Source organism: Macaca mulatta, chromosome 10 (genome assembly GCF_049350105.2).
Source record: "Macaca mulatta isolate MMU2019108-1 chromosome 10, T2T-MMU8v2.0, whole genome shotgun sequence".
In the NCBI taxonomy this organism is placed as follows: Eukaryota; Metazoa; Chordata; class Mammalia; order Primates; family Cercopithecidae; genus Macaca; species Macaca mulatta.
In genome coordinates this window covers 102,622,954-102,634,333 of record NC_133415.1, presented here as the reverse complement: position 1 = coordinate 102,634,333, position 11,380 = coordinate 102,622,954, and the positions used below count along the sequence as shown (strand labels likewise).

Here is an 11,380-nt window from a genome sequence, read left to right as displayed (position 1 = left end):
TGATCCACCCACCTTGGCCTCCCAAAGTGCTGGGATTACAGGCGTGAGCCACTGCACCCAACCTGTTTTTTGTTTTTTTTAAGAGTCCAGTCTTGCTCTGTTGTCCTGGCTGGAGTGCAGTGGTGTGATCATAGCTCACTCCAGCCTCCAACTCTTAGCCTTAAGACATCCTCTCACCTCTGCCTCCTGAGTACCTAGTACTATAGGTGCATGCCACCACTCCTGGCTAATTTTAAAATTGTTTGTAGAGATGGAGTCTCACTATGTTGCCCAGGCTGGTCTTGAACTCCCGAGCTCAAGTGATCCTATCGCCTCAGCCTCCCAAAGTGCTGGGATTACAGGCATGAGCCTCAATGCCCAGCCTGAATTTGGTTTTAATTCATTTGGTTTTAATTTGGTTTTAATTTGAATTGAGTTTTAAGAAATTCACACAGGGAATACATCACCATTGTAGAAAACACTTAGAAGTATAAGCACATAATAAGGTAACATAATTCAAAATCTCACCAATAAGCCAGCTGTACAACTTTTGACAGTTATGCTCAGTCTCTTCATACCTCTGTTTCTTCTAAACAGAGTGATCAGGAAAGTCTCTCTGAGGAGGTGGCATTTGAGTTGAGCCTGAAGGATGAGTTGGAACCACCACAGGAAGAGTGTTCCAGGCAGAGGGAACAGCACATGCAAAAGTCCTGAGGTAGAAATGAACTTGGCTACTGAAGGGACAGGAGGACAGCCAGTGGGGTTCATGAGAAACAAGGAACAAGGAGAGTCGAAGGAGGTGAGGTCAGATCATGAACTAGGTTAGAGTCAGATCACACAGGAGGAAATGAGCTTGAGGCAAGGGGGCCACTGTGCGTGCCCAGCACAGCACCGATGTGGGCCAATGACTTAAGCAGAAGCTTTTTTAATCAGCATTGGCCTCCTGGGAGGAAGAGAGGTTGAGAGACATGAGAGACACCACCAGTCAGTCTGGTACTTTTTTTTTCCTTTTTTTTTCTGTATATCGAACACCTCACAAATGTATATGTCATTCTCGCACAGGGGCCATGTTAATCTCTGTATTGTTACAATTTTAGTATATGCGCTGCCCAAGTGAGCACTTTTTTTTTTTTTCAAAGACAAGGTCTCACCCTGTCACTCAGGCTGGAGTGCTGTGGTGCCATCATAGCTCACAGCAGCCTCAACCTCTTGGGCTCAAGCCATCTTCCTATCTCAGCAGCCCCTTGAGTAGCTGGGAGTACAAGCATGCACCACCACACCCAGCTAATTTTTAATTTTTGTTTTGTAGAGATAGGGTCTCACTACCGTGATCATTATGGTTTTGAACTCCTGGGCTTAAGCAATCTGCCTGCTTCGGCCTTCCAAAATGCTGGGATTACAGGCACGAGCCACCATGCCTGGCTGAGTTTGGCACATTTTTACCAAGTGCCCTCACTGCGCCAGGCCCTGCCCCAAGTCCTGGCCTCCAGGCATACTTGCAGAGAAGATCAGAAACTCGGGGACAGCCAAGGCTAGAAAGAGGCATTTTTCTGAAGAGGATGCTTGATTGGCCCACAAATGGATGGAAAGGTCCTCAAGGTCCCTTCTAAGCAGGCAATGCAAGTTAAAGTACTTAGAGACATTTCACAGCCACGAACTGGCAGCAACTTGAAAACCGGAAAATTCCAAGACCTACAAGAGTGATGAACAGCCCAGGCTCTGGAACCAGCCTCTCTGGGTTCATGCCATGCTCTGCTATTCCTAGCTGAGTGACCTTGGGCTAGTTATTTGACCTCTCTGTGTCTTCATTCTCCATCTGTCTAGTGGGGATGATGATAGTACCCCACCTCAAAGTCCTTTGAGAGGTTAAATGAGTTATTTCATGTTAGATGTTTAGAAAGATGCCTGGCACATAGTACGTGTCATGTGGGGTAGTGGTATTATTTTCATCGTTAAGGAAGTGCAGAAACAAGAACTCTTCATGCACTGCTGCTTGGCAATTGAAACGTATGAACTCTGAGACCAGTGATCCCACTTCCTGGTATTCACTCTAGAGAAGCTCCAACATATGCAAAGTTGGGTGTCGCAGCTTTGCCTATAATGGGCTCAAAGTGCAATGGACTAAATAGGCATCCATGGGATAGTGGGCAAAGAGACCATGACATGTTCCTGTAAAGGAATACTAGTGAGCAATTAAAATCAATGAATGGTGTGGCTCACGCCTGTAATCCCAACACTTTGGGAGGCCAAGGCAGGTAGATCACCTGAGGTCAGGAGTTTGAGACTAACCTGGCCAACATGGCGAAACCCTGTCTCCATTAAAAATGCAAAATTTACCAGGTGTGATGCCATGTGCCTATAGTCCCAGCTACTCAGGAGGCTGAGGCAGAATTGCTTGAACCCAGGAGGCACAGGTTGCGGTGAGCCGAGTTCACACCACTGCACTTCAGCCTGGGTGACAGAGTGAGACTCTGTCTCAAAAAAAAAAAAAAAAAAGAATGAATGGCTGGGCACCGTGGCTCACGCCTGTCATCCCAACACCTTGGGAAGCCAAGATGGGAGGATCACTTGAGCCCAGGATTTCAAGACCAGACTGGCCAACACAGTGAGACCCCATGTCTAAAAATAAAATAAAATTAATGAACTAGATCAAAACAGATCTTAAACATACAATAATGTTGAGTGAGAAAAGGAAGTTAACATTTAGTATGATACCATTTGTGTAAGTATTAAATCTGCAAAACAATGTCATATATGTAGTAATAGCATGGGTGATAATGAAATACTGAAGAACTGGCATGACCTAGGCACTGACCAGTCAGAACAGAGGCTGGCCATGTGGGTCCCAATGGGTGGTCCACACTTCCATCACTCCTAGGATAAAGGTGTGGCTTCTCCATGCCCACCAGCACTTCCACCTTCGCCACACCTATCCTGTTCATTCTATGCCTTATTAGCATTAGTAGTGTGACCTCAGACAAACTGATTCATCTCTCTGGGCTTCAGCTTTTTCATCTATAAAATGGAAATAATAGTACCAAAAGCTAATACATACACAACATTTCCCATGTGCCAAGCCCTCATTGTAACCCTCATACTAACTCTCTGTGGTAGGTTCTATGATTACTCCCATTGTGCATATGAGGAAACTGAGGCACAGAATGGCTGAGTAATTTGCTCATGGTCTGGAGAACCTTACTTACAGGGTTGTTGCAAATACATACTAAATGATACATGTTAACAGCTTAGAAAAAAGTCTGGCACTGAATAAGTGGTCGATAAATATCAGCAGGCAGGGCATGGTGGCTCATGCCTGTAATTCCAGCACTTTGGGAGGCCAAGGTGAGGGGATTACCTGAGTTCAGGAGTTCAAGGCCAGACTGGCCAACATGGTGAAACCCTGACTCTACTAAAAATACAAAAAATTAGCTGGGCATGGTGGAGGGATCCTGCAACCCCAGCTACTCGGGAGGCTGAGGCAGGAGAATTGCTTGAACCTGGGAGGCAGAGGTTGTAGTGAGCCAAGATCACACCATTGCACTCCAGCCTGGGTAGCAAGAGTGAAACTCCGTCTTTAAATAATAAATAAACAAATATTAGCAGTTCTATTATGTCACTGCCTGATATAATATTAATATTGATAATAAATGAACAAATATTAGCAGTTCTACTATGTCATAAGCCTTCAGTGGTCACCACTGGCCTTAAGAGACAGTTTGAATTCCACACCGTGGACTACAAGGTCATGGTCTATTCCCTTACCGCCCCTCTTCCTTCCCTCTCTTCCCCTTGTTCTCTGTTCTCCAGTCAGAGGGAAGTGGCCTTCTCTCACTTCCTCCTGCACCCCTCACCTTCCCTGACACTGGACCTTTGCACATGAACTTTTCCCTTGCCTGAAATGCCGTTCCCTCCTGCCCTTCTTTTGCCTGGTTATCCTCTGAACACCTTCACACATCATGTACAATGGCACCTTTTTCAGGGGGTCCTCTTAGAATAGGTTGAGTTTTCTTGGTCTGTTTGTGACTGCCTGTAATTTCCCTTTTGGAATGCTCTCCCTCCTATAATTACTTGGTGTTGATATCCCCCTCTCAATGGTGAGCTCCTGGAAAGCAAGAGACTCTTCTGATTTTATCATTAATTTTTTTTTTAATTTTAATTTTTCTTTTTTAGAACAGGGTCTTGCCCGGTCACTCATGCTGGAGTACAGTGGTGCGATCGTAGCTCACTGTAACCTCGAACTCCTGGGCTTAAGCAATCCTCCCTCCTCAGCCTGGGACTACAGGCATGCACCACTGCTGATTTTTTTTTCTTTTTGGTAGAGCTGGGGTGGTCTCACTCTGTTACCTAGGCTGGTCTCAAACTCCTGGCTTCAAGGGAGCCTCCCACATTGGTCTCCCAAAGTGCTGAGATTACAGGCATGAGCCGCTGTGCCCAGCCCTGACTTTATCATTGTTGTGAGCCTATGGCAGGCACTACAGATTGGCTCACTCACCTATCCCAGTCCCCTTTAGTGTGACCTCCTGCACTGTACAGGCCAGACAGAGGAAAACTACATTCCTAAGATTTCTTTGCAGCAAGAGTGCCTTATGTGATCTGGGTTCCCCTAGTAAGCCTTGGAGACAGAAGCAAGCAGAAGGACGCCAAGTGCTGGAGTCTTCTAGCAAGCACAGTGGGAGAGGTATCTGGTCCTTCTGGGGAAGCATGGGGCAGTCCTAGCAGCCTGTCTCTAGCTCCCTAGGTCCTGAGTTGGAGGGGGGCGGGGTGGGCAGCGGCAGCAGTGATATTTTGGTTAGAACAGTTCAACAGTGAAGGTGAGTGTTACTCTTGGCTTTGATGCTCCTGGCTGCACCGTTTGTGGCTATTTAACATCTGGGGTACTTCCTACTTTTCATAAATCCCTTTGTGGGCCAAGCACAGTGGCTTATGCCTGTAATTCCAGCACTTCAGGAGGCTGAGGTAGGCGGATCACTTGAGGCTAGGAGTTCAAGACCAGGCTGGCTAGCATGGTAAAACTCCATCTCTACTGAAAATACAAAAAATTAGCCAGGTGTGGTGGTGCATACCTGTAATTCCAGCTATTCGGGAGGCTGAGGCAGGAGAATCACTTGAGCCCTGGAGGCAGAGGTTGCAGTGAGCCAAGATTGCGCCACTGCAGCCCAGCCTGGGCGACAGAGCAAGACTCCCTCTCAAAAAAAAAAAAAAAAAAAAAATCCCTTTCTGCTTAAGCTGGCTCTAGTTGACTCTACAATTTATAATTCCTTGCCCAAGCACTCATTCAACAATGTTGAATGAATGAATGAATGAATGAATGAATGATGACCTCTTAGGAATCTCTCTCTTTCCTAATGATTATACCCCCAAGATGGAATATCTCAGTCTGAGTCTACATCACAGGCCCTGGATGGATAGGGTTCTTTCAAAGGTCAGGGACAGGAAAATGACGTTGAATACCCTTATCACTGGCCGGACAGAACACCGAGGCCTTGCAGATGAAAGAATCTGAGGAAGGAACTGGGGTTATCTCCTAGGGTGGGCGGGGGAGCTGGGTAGGAGCCTCAGGATGGAGAGGCTTGGGAAAGGGTTAGTGTGTGAGAATGAGGTAGAGAGGAGGCACCCAGGGTGGATCACTCAGCTGTTCCAGGGTCACTCAGGGGCCTCTCTCTCACCGAGTCTCTTTCTGCTATGCACACGGATAAGTCAACTCACGGTGCACACACTTCCCTTGAGCTGAAAAGCAGGCTGGAAAAATACAGTTATGAGGAAAATATTTTAAAAGAATGCTTGAACCATGTGTCTGCCAGAGCAGCTTTAGCTGTGTGTGACAGAAAAGCAATCTTAGGAAATGTTTAGGTTGGTTTCCTGCAGAAGCAGATCTGAGACAAGGATTTGTGTGCAGATATTAAATTGTTTACTTGAGAAATGATCCCAGGAAGCTCTGGTGGGGGAGGGAAGTAGGACAGGGAAGGGAAAGAAGCCAATCGAAGGTAAGTTACAGAGCAGGTTATCACTCTGGGCAGCTGGGGCTCAACCCTGCTGGGGAACTCTGGGGCACGGAGTGCAATACACCTCAGAATTATCCAGGTGAAGGGCAAGGGAGTGGGGACATTTGTCCACCAGCCCCTGTCACTCATTGGTTAAGGGCTGCTAGTAGAGGAGGGGAATACCCAGCATTCTGAGACTGTGTGTGCAGAGCGTGCATGAGAGCAAAGTCCTCAGGCTGCAAGCATAGGTGTGGAAACTGGAAGCCATCCAGTCACTGTGCGTCAAAAGAGTGAATGCCAAGGGGATTTGGACACAGAGGCCACGTCATCTGCTACAGTGACTTAAGTCCAAAGAGGAACCATATTGAGGATAGGCGTGGTGGCTCATGCCTGTAATCCCAGCACTTTGGCAGGCCAAGACAGGTGGATCACTTGAGGTCAGGAGTTCAAGACCAGCCTGGCCAACATGACAAAATCCCGTTGCTACCAAAAATTTAAAAAATTAGCTGGGCGTGGTGATATGTGCCTGCAGTCCCAGCTACTCAGGAGTCTGAAGCAGGAGAATTGCTTGAACCTGGGAGGTGGAGGTTGCAGTGAGGCGAGATGGTGCCACTGCACTCTAGCCTAGGTGACAGTGAGACTCCATTTCAAAAAAAAAACAACAACAACAACAAAGAGGAACCATATTGACTCATGGAGAATAACATGTTCAGGAATATGTGGCTGCCTTCAGGTACAGCTGGGGCTCATAAGTTATCAGGGCTCAGTCTTTCTGTCACTCTCACAGTGGTGGCTACCTTTGAGCTTCAGACCCTCTTCACACTGGCCTAGCATAGCAGAAGCAAAACAATCCCAGCAAAAACCTGAGGAAGGACTCACTGGTCCACTTGGGCCAGGTGCCCATTTCTGAGCCAACCCCTATGGGCAGAGAAATGAGGGGTGCTGATTGGCCAGCATGGAGCATTTGGCCTTCCTGGAGCCAAGGATAAAGTTAGTGCTGCATGACTTTCACAAGGACAGGGAATAAAGAAGGGGGCTCCCAGAGAAATTGGGGCGCTATTATGATGGGGGAATTCATAGTGAGTAGACAAAACCAAAAGGATAGATGTAATCTAAATCCCCACTCTGCAGACAAGGAACTACTACCTTAAAAATATACAATACACTTTGGGAGGCCGAGATGGGCGGATCATGAGGTCAGGAGATCGAGACCATCCTGGCTAACACAGTGAAACCCTATCTCTACTAAAAATATAAAGAATTAGCTGGGTGTGGTGGTGGACACCTGAAATCCCAGCTGCTTGGGAGGCTGAGGCGGGAGAATGGCGTGAACCCAGGAGGCAGAGCTTGCAGTGAGCTGAGATTGTGCCACTGAACTCCAGCCCGGGCAACAGAGAGAGGACTCCGCCTCAAAAAAAAAAAAAAAAAAAAAAAAAAAATATATATATATATATATATACACACACACACACACTGAAATATTTTTTATTATCTATCCTCAGGTAGGGGAAGGGCCTTGTCCCAGCTCATTCAGTGAGCAGCATGCAGCTTCCTGTCTTCATGTGGTGTCTTTTCTCCTGGAGCAGGTGGTCTCCCAATAAACAGAGTTTGTTTACCCATCACAAACCCATTAGTGTCCTTCCTGTCCTAGCTCCTTCTCCCAATCCATACCCAAGGTAACCCTAATACATATCTTCCTGTTTTTTGTTTTTGAGAGACAGGGCTATGCTCTGTTGCCCAGGCTGGAGTGCAGTGATGTGAAGAAGCTGGAACTACAGGCATGTACCACCACTCCCAGCTGATTTTTTTTAAAACTTTTTGTAGAGATAGGGGTCTCACTATATTGCCCAGGCTGGTCTCAAATGCCTGGCTTCAATAAATCCTCCTGCCTTGGCCTCCCAAAGTGCTGGGATTACAGTCATGACCCACCATGCAGGGCCTCAGAAGGTATATTTGAAAGATGCACATATATGCTGGGTACTGATATTGTTCTGCACTGGACTTTGGAATCAATAAAATAGAGTTTAAATTGTTATTTCATGCCTTCCTGGGCTGTGTCACGTTAGGAAAATTCCTTAACCTCTCTGAACCCTGCTTTTGTCATTTGCTAAGCAAGGACAATGGTATATTACTCATCAAGGGCTGGGAAAATCAAATAAGACAATGGACATAAAGCTGAAGTATAGTATTCAGTCTAAAGAGGGTGTTCAATACATGGTTATTTTATTGATAAGGAGTGTATGCTGGGTGAGAACATGAGCTTGGAGATCAGAGAGACCTGGCTTTAAATACAGACCTTCACTTCCTGGCTGAGCAAATTATTTAACCTCTCTGTGCTTCAGCCTCTCCATCTTTCAAATGGAAGCAGTAACAGTTCCAGCCCACTGGGTGGTTGAAGCGTGAAAGAATGGATGGCACATTTATTTATTATATTATATTATATTATATTATATTATATTATATTTTTTTGAGATGGAGTCTCCCTCTGTCGTCCAGGCTGGAGTGCAGTGGCATGATCTCTGCTCACTGCAACCTCCACCTCCCAGGTTCAAGTGATTCTCCTGCCTCAGCCTCCCCAGTAGCTGGGATTATAAGTGCCCACCACCATGCCCGGCTAATTTTTGTATTTTTAGTAGAGATGGGGTTTCACCACGATGGCCAGGCTAGTCTCGAAATCCTGACCTCAAGTAATCCACCTGCCTTGGCCTCTAAAAATGTTGGGATTACGGGCGTGAGCCACCGTGCCCGGCCAGATGGTACATTTAAACCAGTCAAGCAAGTATTCTTTTGCTTTATTTTGTGTTATTATTAGGTTCCTTTTTCTCTTTGAGGGCATGGAGGAAGAGACGGGGTCAAAAGGCTGTTGCTACGAACATATGAAGTTTGTAGCAAGTAAGTCATACACAAAAGAACTCGTGTTATGTGCTGCCGTTCCATCAAGTTCAAAAACCGGCAAAAATCATCACTGCTGTTGGAATCATGATAACGGTTATCACTGAGGATGGGAAAGACTTGAAGGGAGCTTCTCCGGGGCGGGGAATGTTCTGTTCCTTGAGCTGGGGGCTGGTTACCCCGCTGTGCTGCCTTTGTGAAAATGTATCAAGCCATCGCTCCCCTGTGCACTTTCCTTATTTGTGCACTTTTCTGTATGTCTGCTATACTTCAATAAAAAAAGCTTCCTCCCAAAAGTCTCTGTGGTCTGTTGGAAGCCGGCAATGGCCGAGGGGCTGAGGGGCACAGGTAGGGACCCTTCCTTGCCAGCCACCGCAGTTTCTGTTTCAGCTCGAGGTACAGCAATCAACTTCCTCCTCAGATGCGTGACTTGCTGCTGACTCCTAGAGCCTCTGGCCACAGGGCTCCTCTTGCCCCTGTAGTGTGGCCTGATTCCATTCCTTCATCCGGGTCCAGTCTGGTGTCAGCCAGCTTGACTGTCCATTATTATCAGACGCCGGAACTGTAGGACAGACTTGTTGAGAAGGAAATTTCAATCAGTACCCTTGGACAGCAGCTCAGATCAACCTCAGATTGAACTTACAAGGAGGGTTGGTGCTGTCTTTTCTTCCTCCCTCCCTCCCTCCCTCCCTCCCTCCCTCCCTCCCTTCCTTCCTTCCTTCCTTCCTTCCTTCCTTCCTTCCTTCCTTCTTTCCTTCCTTCCTTCCTTTCTTTTTAAGATGGAGTTTCGCTCTTGTTGCCCAGGCTGGAGTGCAATGGCACGATCTCGGCTCACCGCAACCTCTGCCTCCCGGGTTCAAGCGATTCTCCTGTCTCAGCTTCCCAAGTAGCTGGGATTACAGGCATGCGCCACCACGCCTGGCTAATTTTGTATTTTTAGTAGAGACAGGGTTTCTCCATGTTAGTCAGGCTGGTCTTGAACTCCCAGCCTCAGGTGATTCACCCTCCTTGGCCTCCCAAAGTGCTGGGATTGCAGGCGTGAGCCACCGCGCCTTGCCTGTTCTTTTATTCGTTAATTCAAATGACAAGTTGTAGGCACCTAACATGTACATGGCTCATGGTTTGTACAAAGATACTTCATTCATGCATGCATGGATTCATTCATTCGTTCATTCATTCATTCATTCATTCATGTACCCACTAGGCACTGTGCTAGGCGCTGGGAATGCATCTGTGTAGAAAACAGACAAGGTCCATTCACTCCTGGAGCTGATTTATTAGTGGAGGGAAATAGAAAATAAATAAATAAGTTGCCCAGCGCGATGGTTCACTTATAATCCCAGCACTTTGGGAGGCTGAGACAGGTAGTCGCTGGAACCCAGGAGTTTGAGACCAGACTGGCCAACATGGTGAAACCCCTTCTGTACAAAAAACACAAAAATTAGCCAGGTGTGATGATGTGCACTTGTGGTACCAGCTGCTTGGGAGGCTAAGGTGGGAGGATTGCTTGAGCCCAGGAGACAGAGGTTGCAGTGAACCATGATCACACTACTGCACTCCAGCCTGGGCAACAGAGTGAGACCCTGTCTCAAAAAGATAAAAATAAATAAGTAAATGCACAGTATGTTAGATGGTATGGGTGCTATGGAGAAAATTTAAGCAGAGACAGGGATGGTGAGTGGAAGACGTGTTTGGGGGCAGGTTGCAATTTTTAATAGAGTGTTCAGAAAATGACTTCCTGAGAAGATGGCCTTTAAGCAAAGACTTGAAGAAGCCAAGGGAGTTGGCCATTTGAATGTACGAGGGAGGGCTGGGTGCGGTGGCTCACGCCTGTAATCCTAGCCGTTTGGGAGGCTGAGGTGGAAGGAATGCTTGAGGTCACGAATTTGAGATGAGCCTGGGCAACACAGTGAGACTCCAATCTCTACAAAACAATAAATAAATTAGCCAACCTAGTGGCACACACCTGTAACGTCAGCTACTCAGGAGGCTGAGGTGACAGAACCAAAACCTGTCTAAAAAAAAATAAGTATGTGAGGAAAGCCTGAGAAGGAGCAACCATCATTAAAACAATATTGACAGGCCGGGTGCGGCGGCTCACACCTGTAATCCCAACACTTTGGAGGCCAAGATGGGCAGATCACTGAGGCCAGGAGTTCAAAACCAGCCTGGCCAACATGGCGAAACCCTGTCTCTATTAAAAATACAAACATTAGCAGCCGGGCGCTGTGGCTCACACCTGTAATCCCAACACTTTGGGAGGCCGAGACGGGTGGATCACCTGAGGTCAGGAGTTCGAGACCAGCCTGACCAACATGGTGAAACCCTGTCTCTATTAAAAATACAAACATTAGCAGCCGGGCGCTGTGGCTCACACCTGTAATCCCAACACTTTGGGAGGCTGAGACGGGTGGATCACCTGAGGTCAGGAGTTCGAGACCAGCCTGACCAACAAGGTGAAACCCTGTCTCTAGTAATAATACAAAAATTAGCTGGGCTGGGCGTGGTGGCACATACTTGTAATCCCA

General features: G+C 47.0%; 1 non-coding gene across 1 annotated transcript; it reads right to left on the bottom strand.

The window, feature by feature from the left end:
- Nucleotides 1-996: 996 nt before the first annotated feature.
- Nucleotides 997-1,100, bottom strand: LOC114670638 (U6 spliceosomal RNA). Its single transcript, XR_003720340.2, has one exon. It is a non-coding gene; the product is annotated as a U6 spliceosomal RNA (small nuclear RNA).
- Between the last annotated feature and the right edge of the window lie 10,280 nt (nt 1,101-11,380).